The sequence below is a fragment of the Leptonychotes weddellii genome, chromosome 1 (genome assembly GCF_054177405.1).
Source record: "Leptonychotes weddellii isolate Sample4059 chromosome 1, ASM5417740v2, whole genome shotgun sequence".
Lineage (NCBI taxonomy): Eukaryota > Metazoa > Chordata > Mammalia > Carnivora > Phocidae > Leptonychotes > Leptonychotes weddellii.
The window spans coordinates 78,229,143-78,246,484 of record NC_138369.1 but is presented as its reverse complement, the minus strand read 5'-3'; the positions used below and the strand labels follow the sequence as shown (position 1 = coordinate 78,246,484).

At 43.1% G+C, this 17,342-nt stretch overlaps 1 long non-coding RNA gene and 1 pseudogene across 1 annotated transcript in view; both read right to left on the bottom strand.

The window, feature by feature from the left end:
• Nucleotides 1–17,342, bottom strand: part of LOC115942197 (uncharacterized) — a 54,811-nt gene that overhangs the window by 32,108 nt on the left and 5,361 nt on the right. The gene's annotated exons all lie outside the window — the stretch shown is intronic.
• On the bottom strand, nucleotides 1,054–17,093 carry LOC145722640 (cytochrome c oxidase subunit 6B1 pseudogene; annotated as a pseudogene).

Here is a 17,342-nt window from a genome sequence, read left to right as displayed (position 1 = left end):
GTTGTAAATTTTATCACTGGGATGGACAAAAATCATACTTTTTCCTTGTTTTAATTTGCATTTCTGTGATTACCACAGGCTTTAATCTTCTGCCATATTTGTTTCTAGGAATTTTTTCACTTGTATGATTTATTAGCACAGATGTTGGTTTATTTATTTATTGAAAACATTTTTTATAAGTACTCTATATAACAAAGACGTTAGTCTTCTGGCCATGGTTGTTGCATCTTAGAGCCTCCACTCCACCCTACCACCCCTCTTCTGCTCTATTTGCCTTTTTATTTTGGTTATTTTATTTTCATTGTTTTTGTTGTGGTACAGAAGTTTAAACTTTTTTTTTTTTAAATTCAAAGTTGTCAGTCTCTTCCTTTGTGGTTTCCTCTTTCTTTTTTGTTTTCATTTCATTCATTTTGTTTTGTTTTCATTTCAAAGCTTGCAAGCATATTACCTGTCCATCAATAGGGGACTGGGTAAAAAGTAATCAGAAATATCAATATATTCTGCTTTATTATAAAGTTATCTCTGGGATATATTGTTAAGTGAAAAAAGCAATGTGTAAAACAATGTGTATAGTTTGCTATCTTTACTTTAAGAAAAAGGCAGGAGAAATATGGAGATATATATCTATATCTATCTATCTATATGATTGATTGTATGATATTTTTTAAAAAGGAAAAAGTAGAATAATAAACCAAAAACTGAAAAGAAAACAGGGCCCTTTGGAGAAATGGCTAGGGCAGGAAATTACAAGACAAGCCTGGAATATCTTGGGTACCAGAAAACAAGGAAACTATCAGAGACTACTGGGTTTGTGCCAAAAAGACACAATAGCCATCAGGAAGGACTTTCCACTAATCAAAAATGGAATAATTTGAATATTAAAAATAAACAAAAAATGTCTGAGAAAATAATGACATATGTGTGTACTTGATTAAAACACAAACATATTAAGATCACGAGTCCATAATGATATTAAAAAATAATTCATTGGTCAGGTAAGTGGATGCTAGGGCAACTCATTATTTTGAAAAGTAGTAAAGAAAAGAATAAAGAATTTGTTTATTTATTTATTTATTTATTTATTTATTTTTAAATGTTTTATTTATTTATTCATGAGAGTCAGAGAGAGAGAGAGAGAGGCAGAGGCAGAGGGAGAAGCAGGCTCCCCGCCTAGCAGGGAGCCCGATGTGGGACTCGATCCCAGGACCCTAGGATCATGACCTGAGCCGAAGGCAGACGCTTAACCATCTGAGCCACCCAGGCGCCCAAGAATAAAGAATTTATTTTGCCTCTTCTATACAAACTGTATTTCAGAGTAACTGAGTAGTTGATGAAAATGAGTTTTCCATTATAGATTTCCAGCTAATAGATGAGAAGGAATGTGGTAGACAGCCTCCAAGATGGCCCCCAATGATCCTGACTCCTGGTATTCACACCCTGTGTAGTCCCCTCGTATGCTGTACCAGGGTTGACCTTTGACCAACAGCACATAGAAATGATGGTATGTCACGTCTGAGATTAGACTATAAAAGACTTTGGCTTTCATCTTGTTCTCTCATTCTCTTCTCTCTCTCTCCCTTTCTCTCTCTCTCTTTCTGTTTCTCTCTCTCTCTCTCATTACTCATTCTGGGGCAGCTGCCATACTGTGAGACATTCGAGTAGTTTATGGAGAGCCTCACTAGGTAAGGAACTGAGTTATCCAGTAGGAACTAAGCCTGCCAACAACCAGGTGAGTGAACTTGGAGGTAGATCCTCCAGCCCCAAATGAATGGAGTCCCAGTTAGCAGACTGATTGCAATGTCATGAGAGTCTCTGAAGCAGAATCACCCAGCTAAGCCACTCTCAGATTCCTGACCCACAGAAGCTATGAGATAATGCTCATTGTTTTAAGCTACTAAAATTTGGAGTAATTTGTTATGCAGAAATTGCTAACTAATACGAGGGATGATAGAGTTAGAATATCACAGATTTGTACTGACTAATAACTGGATGTGAGCAATGCTCATCAATGACTGCTAAAACCATAAGGCACAAGGCTAAGGGGGAACTTTAAAACCGATGGGTCTGCAGGGTGACAATATCTGAACTTAGTAATCAAATTAAAAAAAAATTTTTTTTCATACTCACAATTATGGTTTATTATTGTGAAGAGTACAGAGCAAATTCAACAAAGGGTGAAGTCCAGGGGAAACCAAGTGCAGACTTCCAAGAGTCTCTCCCAGTGAAGTCACCCAGGACACACTTATTTCTCCAGCAACAAATCGTGACAGTCCCTGCAAAGTGTTGTCAGTCAGGAAAACTTGATTGAATCCAGGAGTCTGGTGTCAGTTACCCAAACTTATAGTGCCTGTGTGACCAACTGTACCACTGGAGCTCCAGACCCCAAGAAAGAAATTGTTTTTTACAAAATATCTACACAAACTGGTACAGTGTGAGGAATCAAATATTTAAAACAACTTTATTTTTTATTAAATTTTTATTTAAATGGGCACCTGGATGGCTCAATCATTAAGCATCTGCCTTCAGCTCAGGTCATGATCCCTGGGTCCTGGGATCAAGCCCCACATTGGGCTCTCTGCTCAGTGAGGAACCTGCTTCTCCCTCTCCCTCTACCTGCTGCTCCCCCCGCTTGTGCTCTCTCTCTCTCTCTGTGAAATAGATAAATAAAATCTTAAAAAAAATAAAGCTTTTAAATTTTTGTTTAAAAAATTTTTATTATGTACAATTTTATGTACAATTTTTTATTATGTACAATTTCAAACATATAAAAAGTATAGACATTAATAGGCTGGATTCTATATGCCTCACTCAAGCATTAACAATTATCAGCTCATGGCCAGTCCTATTTCATCCATAACAGCACCCAACTCCCCTCTACTCCGTATTTTGAAGTAAATCCCAGACACCACATCATTTCATCCACTGATCAATCTTAACATCACAAAAAGAGAGACAAATAGACATTACATGTCTCTTATGTGATGCAATTAGAAGTCTTCGACATTATCTATGAAGTGTTATTGCTAAAAAAAAAGAAAAGGAAAGGAAAAGACCTGAACTTGAAATCAGGTCCCATCTCCAAGTTCACAGGAAAATACAGAGGATATGTAGGAAACGCTACATATAAGTGACTTGATTTCTTCAAAACACAAATGGATTGAAAGAGTGCAAAAATAAAATTAGGAGATGTATCAACCCCAGAGATGTGTGGACTATATTAGTCAGGGTTCTTCAGAGAAACAGAACCAACAGGATGTATATAAGAGGAGCTTTATTATAGGCATTGGCTTACACAGTTATGGAAACTGACAAGTCCCATGACCTGTGTCTGACATCTGCAGACCCAGGAGAACTGGTGATATAATTCAGTCTGAGTCTAGAGGCCTAAGAACTGGGGATGCCAATGGCATAAGTCCCAGTCTGAGTATGAATGATCTAGAGCCACAAGTGACAACGTCTGAGGGCAGGAGAAAATGGATGTCTCCGTCCAAGCAGACAGAGCAAATCTGCCTTTCCTCTATCTTTTTGTTCAACGCAGGCCCTCAGTGAATTGGATGATTCCCACTCTGAACTGGTGAGGGTGACCTTCTTACTCAGTCTACTGATTTAAACGCTAATGTCTTCTGGAGACAACTTCACAGGCACACCCAAAAATATCGTTTTATCAGCCATCTGGGCATCCCCTAACCTAGTCAAGCTGATACACAGCATTAACCATCACATGAACCTATTTGGAAATCAATTCAAACAAGAAGCCATTGTAAAAGATACTGTGAGACCATCAAGGAAAAGAGAACATGAACTAGGTATAAAAGGATATTAAGGAATTATTATTGATTTCATTAGGTGTGATAATGGAATTTGTGTTGCTTTTTCATTGTTGTTCTTATCTATAAGGATACATATTGAAGAATTTATGGATAAAATTAAACTGTGTGATGCTTCTCCCTCTCCCACTCCCCCTGCTTGTGCTCCCTCTTTCGCTATGTCTCTCTCTGTCAAATAAATAAAATAAAATAAAATAAAAATATTACTTATCTTGATTATGGAGTTTTCCTTTAGTTTTGGATCCAAGGCAAGTGTCTCACTCAACTCACACTAGTGGCTCTGGGAGACTAAATGTAAACACAGACATCAAGAGGTAAGCAATGCAATAGCAGAATGGGATGAACACTATAAAGGCAAGTGTGGTAGAGAAGCGCTAGGGAGTGAGAAGAGAGAGATTAGGAGAAAGTGTGTATGTGTATGTGAGCATGTGGATAGTGGTGGATGGCGGAGGCAGGATGGGGAATCAGGGAGCTTTCCAAGGAGTTGCTGAAACTAGAGAGAAGTAGAGGGAATTCAGGATATGTTTTCAGGATGGAAAAGATGTGACTTGCTAATGGCTTAGAAAGAGGAGGGGAGTGAAAGGTAGGAGATTGGGTTCAGCTTCAGTAATGGTGAACAGGGGTACCTTTAACTGAGGTGAGCAATACTGGGGAGGAACAGGATTCAAAGGAACCAAGTTTGACTTTGAACCATATTAAGTGTGAGCTGCTTATTAAAGACACACAGAGCTGAAAAAGCCACTCACAAAGACAGGTAGAAAGAGAGGAGCAAGAGATACAAATTTGGATGAGATCACTTATGGAAACAGTGTCAAGAGAAAAATGGACTGGGCACAGATCTAAGCTCTGGGGCCACCAACACTTAATGGTCAAGTAAGAAGGGGGAGCCAGGAAATGAGGCCGAGAAGTCGCCATCAGTGAGGTAGGAAGAGAACATGGAAAACATTTCCTAAAGAAGAATTGTGTGAAATACTGCTGAGAAGTGAAGTAACTGAAAAAAGAGAACTAACCATTGGGTGTAATAACAGGCAACCCAGATGTGGGCAGTTTCCATTGAGTAGGGAGACAAGCCAGATTTGGAATGAATTGACAAATGAGTTTGAGAGAGGCAAGGAAATGAAGACAATGAATCTGATAATGCATTTAAGCAATTCTTCAAGGATGGAGAACAGAGAGGCGGCTTGGAAGAATCAAGTTGGAGCATAATCCATAACCCTCAGTTCTACTATTACTTACAGTATTTTGTATTGAGTACAGCTCTGTTTCAGGAAGCTGTAGAGATTGATTTCATGAGTATGGAATACTTTGTGAGAAGATTATAAAAAGGAAGTAATTTGTTTCACATTTTGCACGTATTTTTTATATATTAGCTTTTAACCAACTATGACCATGGCAGAGAAGGACATTAGCTAAAAACATTAGGTCTAAATCTGGGGCTGAGTTTTTATTTTTTTATTTATTTTTCTTTTTTATTTTATTTATTTATTTGACAGAAAGAGACACAGCGAGAGAGGGAACACAAGCAGGGGGAGTGGGAGAGGGAGAAGCAGGCTTCCCGCTGAGCAGGGAGCCCGATGCGGGGCTCGATGCGGGGCTCGATCCGGTCCTGGGATCATGACCTGAGCAGAAGGCAGATGCTTAACGACTGAGCCACCCAGGTGCCCCAGGGGCTGAGTTTTTAAAAGCAAGAATCATTTCTTGGGGCACCTCAGTGGCTCAGTTGGTTAAGCATCTGACTCTTGATTTTGGCTCAGGTCATGATCTCAGGGTCATGAGATGGAGCCCTGTGTCAGGCTGCACTGGGCGTGGAGCCTGCTTAAGATTTTCTCTCTCCTTCTGCTCCCAACCCCCCACATGCTCTCTCTAAAGAAAAAAAAAATCATTCCTTAAGGCAGGATCTAGGGTACAGGTAAGGGAGGGGTGAGGGAAATTGAGCCCCACTGATGAGCAGAGCATCTTATAGCTGAGACAGGGATCTGCCTACCACCACCCACGTAGTGAGTGCGTTGAGTGGACAAACCTTTAGAGCAGCCTTGAGAGGGAGCAGCCTCAGTGACACTTTGCACCTCAGAATCTGTGAGCAGTGCACCGTTGTCCCTTCGCTTTCCCACAAGAGTAAAGCCAGAACTGTCCCTGATAGCTCCAGTCACCCATGGGGGGCTCCTTCCCTCACCAACAGAAGCAGTAGAGGTTGCATCTCTTCTCTCCCACCCCCCAACCCCCCTGTTCTCCAGTGAAGACAGATGGAGAGAGGAGAACAGTAAACATGCATTTAAAAAGCCATGGACCTCATCTCTCTTATCCATTTATTTTTAATTAAGCTCAGAGGGAGAAATTGCCTGCTTTGAGAGGTAAAGAAACTTGTGGGTTTTGAATTCTAAACCCAAGACACCAGGTAGTATGCTCTCCTTAATATTGAAGGATTAGGGAGGACTCCATTCCTCATTTCAAGCAAACTGTACTATAAAATATGACAACCTCTCTGAGTCCTGCTTGTTGTGCCCCTATCTGTGGCTCTTTTTACATTTCCTTCTCAGACTTTGGGCAAGGACTGCTCAGACGGGCATACGTTTCTGTACTTGAGACAAGGAAATGCAACATTCATGTAGTCAGCAACTTTGGCTGCTCTATGGCCATACTTTGCCCAGAGGTACATCCAGAAACACACAAATCCACCTCTAAAAGTTTGTAGAGTGAGACAGCTTTTACTGAATGTTCTCCCCAAAGGGGCAGTGAAGGGAAAAATTTATGCCATCCAACATAGCAATGTCTCCCAGTCCCTCCTCTTGGGAAGAGAAGTTGTCTCTTTCATAAAGTGGCCTCGCTTCCTCCTCTGGCCACTGGCTCCTCACTGCCCTCTCTTGTTCCTCACTTTCTCAGGAAGGCCTGCTGTCAGCTTCTGCTAGCTTCCTCTCCACCCCTCACCCCAGCAGTCCTGACTGGTCCTGACCAGAGATTTCCTGCTCTTGAATATTATCAGTCAAAACAGGTGTATGGGTCCCACTGTCGCCCTGTGACAGGACTCTCATTTTAATCACCGAGGCCCTTGGAATTTGGATTAGTTTCCTATGGTAGCTGTAACAACTTACCACAAACTTAGTGGCTTAAAACAACACAAATTTACGACCTTCAGTTCCATAATTCAGCAGTCCCAAGTGGGTCTCAAGGTGTCAGCAAGCCTGTGACCCTTTCTAGAGGCTCTAGAGGAGAATCTGGGTTTTGCCTTTTCCAGCTTCTAGAGGCTGCCACATTCCTTGGTTCTTGGCCCCCTGCCATCTTCAGAGCCAGCAAGCACATTACTCCGACCTCTGCTTTCTTCCCCGTATCTCCTTATCTGACTCTGGCTGTTCTGCTGTCTCCCTCTTCCACATTTAAGGACCCATTTAAATACCCTGGCCATGCCCTTATAATCCTGGATATTCCCCCTGTCTTCAGCTGATGAGCAACCTTAATGCCATCTGCAAACTTATTTCCCCTTTGCCATATAACAGAACATATTCACAGTTTCTGGGTATTAACGATATGGACACTTTTGGGAGACCATTTTTTGTCTACCACAAAGTTCAAAGGCCAGTGTGGCTTGTGGTAGCTTGTGGGGGAATGGTCTCCTCTTCCTGTAGCCAAAGGTTATACAGGAGAGATGTTGTGCTGGGCCCTAAACTCAATTCAAGTGGGTGGCTAAAGGCTTAGCTAAAGTCTTCCTCCAAGGTGAGCATCGAGCAACCCTTTCTCAATTTTATTTTTATTTTATTTTATTTTATTTACTTTTCCAATGAGTATTTATTATTAGTTAAGCCATGATTCAGAATCCCAGGGTGGGGATCACCATGCACCCTGGTCCCCCTTCACCACCCTGGGAGAAGGATGGAGGACAGAGGAGAGTTGGGTAGAGCCAGTTCAGATCTTCCCAGGAAATGTGCCTTCTGCCTGGAGGTCGTCCGAGGCTGACACCCAGGATATGGGGCAGAGGGACTTGTACACATGCCGGTATCATTCGCACACGGGGACATCACCCCCTTTAGCAGTCATTGCCTTCTCACAGTGGTGGAAGTCCAGGTAGTTCTGCCAGTAGTTCCTGGTCTGGTTCTGGTTGGGGAAGCGGCTGTTGAAAGGTGCAGTCTGGTTGATTTTGGTCTTGACGTCTTCTGCCATAGTGCTGACTCTAAACACATCACAGCATCACCTCGCAGCTCAATGTGACCCTCAGCAAAGACGCCAGAGTCGGACCAACCCTTTCTCAATTTTAACTCTGCTGCAATTCTTGTCCTTTACCCCCATATTAGGGGTGGTTGGGCCAGGATGGGTGGCAAGTGATTTTCAGAAGAAACACTGATAAGCAAACACTTGATCTTTTTTTTTTGCAAACACTTGATCTCTAATCCAGAGACATTTTCTCTCCATAACCACTTCCATGCTCTCCTGGAAACCTCTTGGCTCACAAACAACTGAGCCATTCAGATTTTGGTAGACATCTTGGCATTTGAATGTCTACCCCATCCCAGGTTAATGCCAGACTAACATTAAATTCTTCTCATTGACTCTGGGAGGAGGGAAAGCACTGTCTCCCTGGGGCTCTGATTTGTAGATGAGGAAATACAGGGTGGACACTTGTTTTGATCTGGGAGTGACCATCACTCCAGAATCCAGGTTTACACGGTATGATAAGATAGTCTCCAAAGACGGCTGTCATTATTTCCTTATCTCCCTGAATGCACCTGCTGCTTCTCACATCAAGATATGGAGTCTAATTCCCCTGCCTGGGCTGGCCTTAGTGACTTGCTTGACCAATAGAATGTGATGAGAGTGATATTCTGGGTCTTTTGTGGCTAAGTCACAAGGGTTTTGCTCGATCCTCTTGGAATCTAGCTATAATTATGTGAGCCCATGTCACATGGAGAAGGCAAATGTAGGCTCTCTGGTTAATAGGACCTGCTAACTTCCCAGCTGAGAGCAGCATTAGCTGCAAGCCACAGGGGTGAGCTGTCTTGAGTATCTAGCCCAGCCAGGCCTTCAGCCGATGCCAGCCCCACTTATTATCTGAATGCAACAGCATTCAAGGCCCTAAGTGCAAACCAACCAACTGAGACCCAGCCAACTCTTAGAACTGCGAGCAATAAAAATAGTTACTTTAATCCACTAAATTTTGAGGTAGGTAGGTTTGTTACAAAGCAATGGACATTTAAGGTATACCTATACCCTTGGGGGAACCCAGAACAAGTCTAGGCAGTGTGATGCTGGGGAGGCTACTGAAAAGTGCCAGATATTGATAGAGAAGATATAAAATGTGTGATCAATAAATAATAAAGACTAAGTGCCATAGGATTTTGGAAGAGGAAGATAATCACTTGTGGGGAGCTTATCAAGGAAGGCTCCCTGGAGAAAATGAGATTTAATCTGAGTCTTGAATCCTGGGTAACAGGTGGAGAGTAGGGATAAGAGATGAAAGAAGTAATGTGGACAAAAATGGCCAATCAAAAGAATGAAGGGTAGATGAGAAATGCGAGTAGATTTCCTGAAAACACTCATCTTTCAAGATTCAGCACAAGGGTGCTCTCTCCTAGGCACCCTCCTCCGCTTTCTCTAATTTTCCTACCTTCTGCCTTACTTGAACTGATCACTCTGCTTTTGTCATAGCACCAGGAATACTTTGGGCTATACTTTTTTTTTTAACACTCCTATTATGGTTAGGCTAAAGGTTAAGTGTCTATAACAAAGAGTTCCTCAAATACAGTGGCTTAAATCATGTGGATATTTATTTTTCTCTCCCATATAACAACTTTCAGAGGAGACCTGCCCCTCATGGTCATTCAAGGACACGGGTCCTTCTAAGTCATTGCTCTGCTATTCCCTTGGGCAATGTCACTAACTTGCCTGGTTGAAACTTGGTCACCAGCACATCCAGGCTCCGGCCAGTCTGGAAGTGGGAAGAGAGGTAGAAAGAAGGCAGACCTGAAATTCCCAACCCAGAAGTGGTGTATATCACTTCCTTCACATACTTTTGTCAAGAACTTGGTCACATGGCCTCACCTAAGCCCAAGGGAGGCTGGGGAATTGTGGTACAGCTGGACAGCCACATGGAACAGTAATTCTATCCCTAGGGAAGAGAGAGATTCGGGGTGGGCAGTAGCAGTCTGTGCCACACTTCCTCCGAATATAGGAGCTCCTTGAGGACAGGAACCACATTTTCTTCATCTATCGTCCCTGCACTGAGCCTCCTGCCTGACCCAGAGGAGTATTCAATCCATACCTGCTGAATGGATAAAGCTATCACAATGAGTGTCCTAGGCTGGATGTGATAAAGGTGCAAGGCAGTGTGGGGACCTGAGAAAGACAGGACAGATGTGGAAGTATTTAACAGGGAAATGCACAGGGCTTGCCAGAACAGAGAGCTTTTAGTGTTACGATCTTTTGTGATCTGAGTTGACAGCTCTTTGGCACAGGTTTAAAGAACTTTAACTGAATACCTCACTTAACAGACATTTATTGAACCCATTCCAAATTTAAGAAATTCCTCAACTGTTTCAAAATCACTTCAGGAAGAAGCGTGCCTCGAGCTTGAAGACTTTCAGGGTTCTTTCTCAATACTAGCTTCTGCTACTGTTATCGGGTTCGAGCACCTAATCACACACCAGGGTTTTCACCCGGCAACCATTCCGCACCATTGACCATACCTTCCTGCTCTGATACCACCTCTCTGGAGTGCTCACAGACCCCCAGAAAGTGAATGTGTGTGCTCATTCTCGGATGTCCAGACACTTTCTCCTTTCTAGAAAACCAGGCTCTGTGGCTAAGTGCAGTCCAAACATGTTATTCTTCAACGTCAGTACAGGTCTTAGAATCAGTACAGACTGAGCCTGAATTCTGGCTCTGCCCTTTACTACCAACGTTGGTAGTAGGTTCCAGTTACTTCATCTGTTTAAATCCCAGCTCCTTCACCTGTAAAATGGGTATTGGAATGGGGCTACGCCACTGGGTGTGTGAGGATTTAATGAGGTTCTGGGCATAAAGCTCTTGGCCCTTAGTATTGCACTCAATAAACAATAGCTCATCCACTAGTATGACAACTAGGTCTTCAGGCCTCCGTGGCTTCTCACATCAACGGCTATAAACAGGTGTAACAGAAATAATAGCCAGTTATGGCTGTGCACAAAACTCAAGGGTGCAAATTGGAACCTTAGTGATTTCTTGACCTGACCTTAATTTCTGACCCCGTGGCTCTGTCCTAGACTCCAGAGGACAATCTGATCCTGGTGCATGCAGTCCCACCCCAAGATTTCTTGGCCACATTTGGGATGATCATCAAATTGGAGCTCAGAGCTCCATTTTTACTTCCTCTGCACTCCTCCCTGGTGCAGCATAATCTGACAACTTTACTCATCAGCACAGTCACCATGCAGAGGGAGAACTGGGTCCCTTCTTTGGTCTCCTACGCTTCTGGGACCCATGCTTTTTGACAGCTACTGATGTCCCATGGTTGTGGTGCTCTCTCAGAGATGACGACTCTGAGAGAGGTGGCAGCCCTAGTCAGTGGCACATTCAGTGTCATCCAATAGATCAGGCCTGTCCCTCTTACCTCGTGGGACAAGCTGAGTTCACTCCCCACACCCTGCCAGGCTAGCTTGTCTCTCACTCCTGGCTAATCTGTGGCTCACTACAAGCTCATAGAAACTCTCCAAGCCATACTTGGTCCTGTGAAAAACTGGGGCCCTCTCATGTCCAAATGGACAATGCCATTATCCCTCTTGCTTCCTATTATCAGAGGTGTGAGACCCAATTGAGCAAGCGCAGCTGGGAACCTGAACCCATACGTCTTCCTTCCCGTTATATCCCCCTGCCCTTGAGAACGGTGCCCCTTCTCTCCCTCCTCTTTCTCCTCTCATGAGAACTCATGCTGAGAGGAGTGTCCCACCACTTATCGTCTTGTTCTTCCTTTATAGCTCTGCTCCTCCATCTCTGTCCTCCCCAGCACAAAGCTCCTTTTATATAGGTGGAAGGGACTTACACATGTGCACAAACACACACACACACGCACACACACAGTAGAAACCAGTTCTCTGAGTTTGTGCATACTTTCCAGACTGTCTCCCTACCACCAGAGAACAGAAGTTCTTTGAAATGATAAGCTAAGGAGTCTGCCATTCCTGTTAGCAGGTTTTTTTTTTTCTTGTGGTGGCCAAGAGGAGTGAACATGCCATTTGATGTCTCAGCTATCAGTCTGCCACAAATTAATAGTTCATGTTTTATCCTGTCTTGTGAGTTACACAGGTTTTTACCAGGTTACTGTAGTTGCAAAGGAGGCCTACCAGCCTGCTCAATTCCCAGAGTGGGCAGAACCCACTTCATGGGGCTCCCATCGACCCTTCTATTTCCCATTCCAATCTTTTCATTTAACTTTTATCAAAGTTATACATATAATTTTAAAAGTCAAATAGTCTTTGTGGGCTCCTCTCCCGTCCTCCATTCCATTCTCCCTTTAGTCCTTTAGCTGGTTCTTTTGATTTGCCTCTATATTGCTCAAATTGGGATCACATTGCTACTGCTCGATTTATAGGCATTATTTATGGATTTCCAAGTAGGGAGATGGAGATTCCATTTCTTTTAAAGACTTCCACACATACTAATTCGCCCTCCCTCCACCAATACTTAAAGTTTACTTTGTTTTGACGATATAAATGCTAGTCACCGGTGAGCCGGATGGTATAGTTTAATTGCCTTTCCCTTCTCAAACAACGTTTTGTTTTCCCTGGAGCTCATAAATGCCCTTTTCCTCCTCCGCTTAGTTTTCTGTGTACTTACATCTAAATTCTGTCATCTCCTTGGGGACTTTGCTCCCAGATCCTTCCACCTAACCCTTTGGACCACAGCCTTCTTGGCCTATAGCACAACTCCCATCTCTTATTTATTCTCTCATCTTCTTGGTCTTATTTGCTACCTCTATATGTTTGTTCTACTTTCTGGGATATTTCTTTGGCTTTTTATTTCAACTTCGCTATTGGCTTATACGTTTTTTTATTGTCATAGTTTATTTTCTGACTGTTCTTTGCTTTTTGACCTTTTTTAAAAAAGCAACCTAGTCCTATTTCACAGATTCTACGTTATCTTTAATTTCTCTGGGAATATGATTAATTATCATATTTAAAATATTTTCTTCATTCTTGGCATTGTCTCTATCAATACAGATTCCTTTTCTTTTCTTTTCGTGTTTATTTTGGTCTTTGTCTTTCAGTTGAAGAACTGCCTCAAATGTCTAGTGGTCCTTGCCTTTCCTTTCCTGTTTAGGAGTGCAATGCTAAAAATCTGATTGTTGACTGGTGATCTTGACCTGGAGTAATAAAGGTGGAGGGAGCAGTAGGTGTCAGTATCTTTTGATGGTTTCTTCTGGACTGCTCAGATTCCCTGTGGAAAGATCTCCAATCTCCAGCCAGCATTGTGGGAGCTGAGTGTAGGAAGAGGGTTGGAGAAGAGAGCGGGGTGAGGGGGGGTGTCTTTTCTGGTCAACATACAGACTTCGACTTTTCCTGTTTTTAGTACGGTATCTCAGCTCTCATCAGTGCCTCACGTCTTCTGGTCCAAAGACCTCTGTTTTATCCTTCCCAGATCATTAATTTTTAGTTTTGTGCTCAGACTGGGGAGAAGACCCCAGGATCTATATGCTCCTCAATCAGTCCTGTTCTTAGCCCACCTTGCATTTCCCTCTTTCTGAGCTATCTGATGCCTCAACTCCTGACTTAGGTTTTAGCGAAGTCAATTGCCACTGATCATCCACTGTCAGCTTCCAAAATGTAGTTACCGTTGTCCCTACCACTGCTTCCCTTTGTTATTTGGGTTTACACCCTTAAGAAAAAAATCCCTTTCCTGCCATTTTCGTAGGGTTTGGGGAGAGTGAAGAGATAAAAACTGTGTTCAATCTGCCATCTTCAAGCAGAAGTGTTTCATTCTATTTTAGTCCTTTCTGGTTTCACTTGGGAACCATCCAAGCTAGATGCTATGATGTAGCACTTTAAACATCCTCTACAACCAGGCTCCTTTTTCCTTCTACTGCTCTGGATCTGCATCCGAATGGGGATTATTCCACAGGCCATCTTTTCTCCTCTTGCAAACTGACTGCTCAACACACAGATCACTATGACCTCAGATACCACACTTCTCAATTTCAGCCTCACTCTCAACAGTGCCCAGAAGAGCTTAAAGGTCCCTGGTCAATACCATTTTCCACCTCCCCAGCAATTGCAGGCACTCAACCCTTTTACCAACCCCCCAATTCTACCCTACTCCTCTGTGCTTTAATCCAGAAATGACTTTCCTTCATATTTCAGGAAAAAAACAGAAGCAACCAAATGTGGATTTCCTTAACTTCCTTCCCCTATTTGTCTACCCCATGAAGGAATCTGTGTCTGAGCCCATCCGGAGCCCCCTCTTTAGCAGACTTGGGCCAGCACTGTAACAGGCTCTGCTTCTGAAGCTGTCAGAGACACTCTTCCCACCGTGTTGACCACACTGTGGCTTTCAGAACCAGCTCCTCCTGCCTCTTTGGGACTTACCTCCTCCTGTTCTTTGCATCTTTGACCTCTCTCCCTGTTTTGGCACATTCCTGTCAGCTTAGAAACAACTTAAATGTTTCCACCTCAGAAGAATCTCTGTAAATCCCCACTTAGATACTGCGCTTTCTCTCCTTACTCTTCCACTGGGCTTCTTGAAAACATTGGTGCTCATTATCTCCACTTGCCCTTCCTTACTGCTTTGACCTTTGCACTCAGGCTTCCGCCCACCAGTCGCCCTCACCGATGCCCCCTTGGTGGACACATGTGTTGGGCATCTTGCAGTTCTTGGCTTACTTGGCACTATTTAGCACGATGGGCCACCACCTCCCTGATGAACCACTTTTCCTGGACTGCACTACTGCTCTCCTGGTTCTCCTCACTCTCCTGCCACTCCTTCTCTGCTGTAGTTTTTCTTTTTCTCCTGTCCTTGATGTTCCTGTGCCCAGTGTTCCATCTCAGCCCTCTTTTCCCCTCCTTCTCCATAAGCTTCCCCCGTTCATCCCATACTAACCACCTGGTCTCTCTTGCCACCTCTGTGTGGATGGCTATATCTCTACCCCAATTGTTCTGCTGAGCTCAGACCTCCATTTCCATCTGCTGGCAGGACATTTCTGCCAGGATATTCCACAGGAACCTCAAACTCCGCATGCCCCAAGCCGAAATCACTATTGCAGAACCTAAAGTGGCACAAAGTGCTTTTTGCAATCTTTGTGAAATCTTGGGGGAAGTTACTGCAGTCTCATCTGGGAAACTGGATGATAATACATTCCCTACAGGATCACATGGTCTCATTATGTCTATGACATATGTCTAGCATTCATCAGAGTGATTGACATCCTGTCCGTGCTCAACAAATGGCCCCATCATTAGTAGTAGCAGAAGGAGAAGGAGGATGGTGAGGAGGGTTAGGCACTGCCATAACCTGTGCCCAGTCCAAACACCCGGGATTCATCCCAGGCCCCTGCCCCCCACCCACACCTGCACCTCCCTGCCCCCTGCCAACCTTACACAATCTGTCATCACGCCTACTGATCCTGTCCCATAAATATCTCTCGTATCAGGTTTCCTGTTCCTATCCTCACTTCCCTGCCTTCCCAGTTCAGTCCCAATCCTCTCTCACCTAGGTATTGAAAAGTCAGGCTGCCTGGTTTCCCAGCCTCTGGTCTTACCATTTTTCCCTCCAGTCCATCCTCTAAATCTTTACCAAAATGATATATCTATCATGCCTGTCTGACTGTCACATCTCTCCTAAGCATATTTCAGTAATAATTATAATTGTAGCAAAGAGGGAGAGAAGCTAAATATTTAAAATCATAACTGACTACAGCTGCAACATCCCCTAAGGCATGCATTCCTCCTGAGCACAGGGCTCTGTTTGGTAAAACACCTGAGTGGATGCAGAAGGTGAACAGTTTGAGAATATAACACAAAGAGATAGCTAAACTCTTCTGCAGAGGAAATAAACTGGAATTAGGGGTTTGGAAGGCATCTAGAAAGGAAAGAAAGTTGAGGAAAGCCTTGGGGATGGGGAGATTCCAGCTTACTATCTCAGTGGGTGGCTGGAGAGAATTAGGTTATCGTGGAGTGGGGCTGTCACATAAAGATTAGAGGTGTCTAATATATCCTCTCAAGATCTGGACTGTTCTGTGCTGCTCTAGAACCCCTCCCATTCTGCCCTCAACCCCACTGCCCTTTGCTCTGCCTGGAGGCAAAGTTTTGGCTGGCATGCCTGGGAATAGGGAGTTGGGGTGGAGATTGGTGTGTCTGGGGCTGAGCTTTCAGCAAGCAGGGCCAAGAGTTTGCTTAACATTGGAAGGGCTGAGCAAATAAGCAGATACATTGTGGATAATGGGATTCAGGTTTTTTACTGTCAGAGAAGAGAGTTAAAAATAGGTAATGAGGAAGGAATGGTGTGGGACTGGAATCAGGGGTATTGATACAAACTCATGGATTTTACAGACCTATATGTGTATGTAGGCATATAAGTACACAGAATATACACGCATAAATATGTTTATTTCCATATTCTGTCTCCTGAGAGGGCCTAGAATCAGTTATATCACAGTAGCAATTTAAGCACAGCTAGCTCCCAAATCTTGGTTTCTAAATACCATTCTCCACTAAAAGGAACTGGGGCTCTTAAGAAAAAGGGCTGATTCCAGGCTGGGACAGAAATGTACAAAAGAAGACAGGAATATTTTGTTGCTTCATAAAGTAAGGAAATGTTCAATGAATGCTAGAGACCTAGCAAAAGAACACAGGAATGAGCTGAAGGAGCTCCCACTGGCCAAATCTCAAATATCCCCAAATACATTTTGAGGATGAACATATATAATGATAGTAACAGATTATAATCCATTGAATAAAACAAGAGTCCATACTGATATAAATAAATGAAAAAAATAAATAGGAGAAAAGAAAAAGGCCTCCCTGAGGTTAAATGCCAAATAAATATGAAAGGAATAGTTAAGTTAGAAAATCATCAGTGGGTGATCAAACTAGTGGATAAAAGTTTGAGGAGGGGATAAAGAAGATGTGGTATTTATATATACAGTGGAATATTATGCAGCTATCAAAAATGAAATCTTGCCATTTGCAGCCACATGGATGGAACTAGAGGGTATTATGCTAAGTGAAATAAGTCAATCAGAGAAAGACAATTATCATATGATCTCACTGATATAAAGAATTTGAGAAACAAGACAGAGGATCATAGGGGAAGGGGGGGAAATGAAACAAGACGAAACCAGAGAGGGAGACAAACCATAAGAGACTCTTAATCTTAGGAAACAAACTGAGGGTTGCTGCAGTTGAGGGGGGTGGGAGGAATGGGGTGGCTGAGTGATGGACATTGGGGAGGGTATGTGCTATGGTGAGCACTGTGAATTGTGTAAGACTGATGAATCACAGACCTGTACCCCTGAAACAAATAATACATTATATGTTAATAAAAAAAAAACATAGTTACCATGCT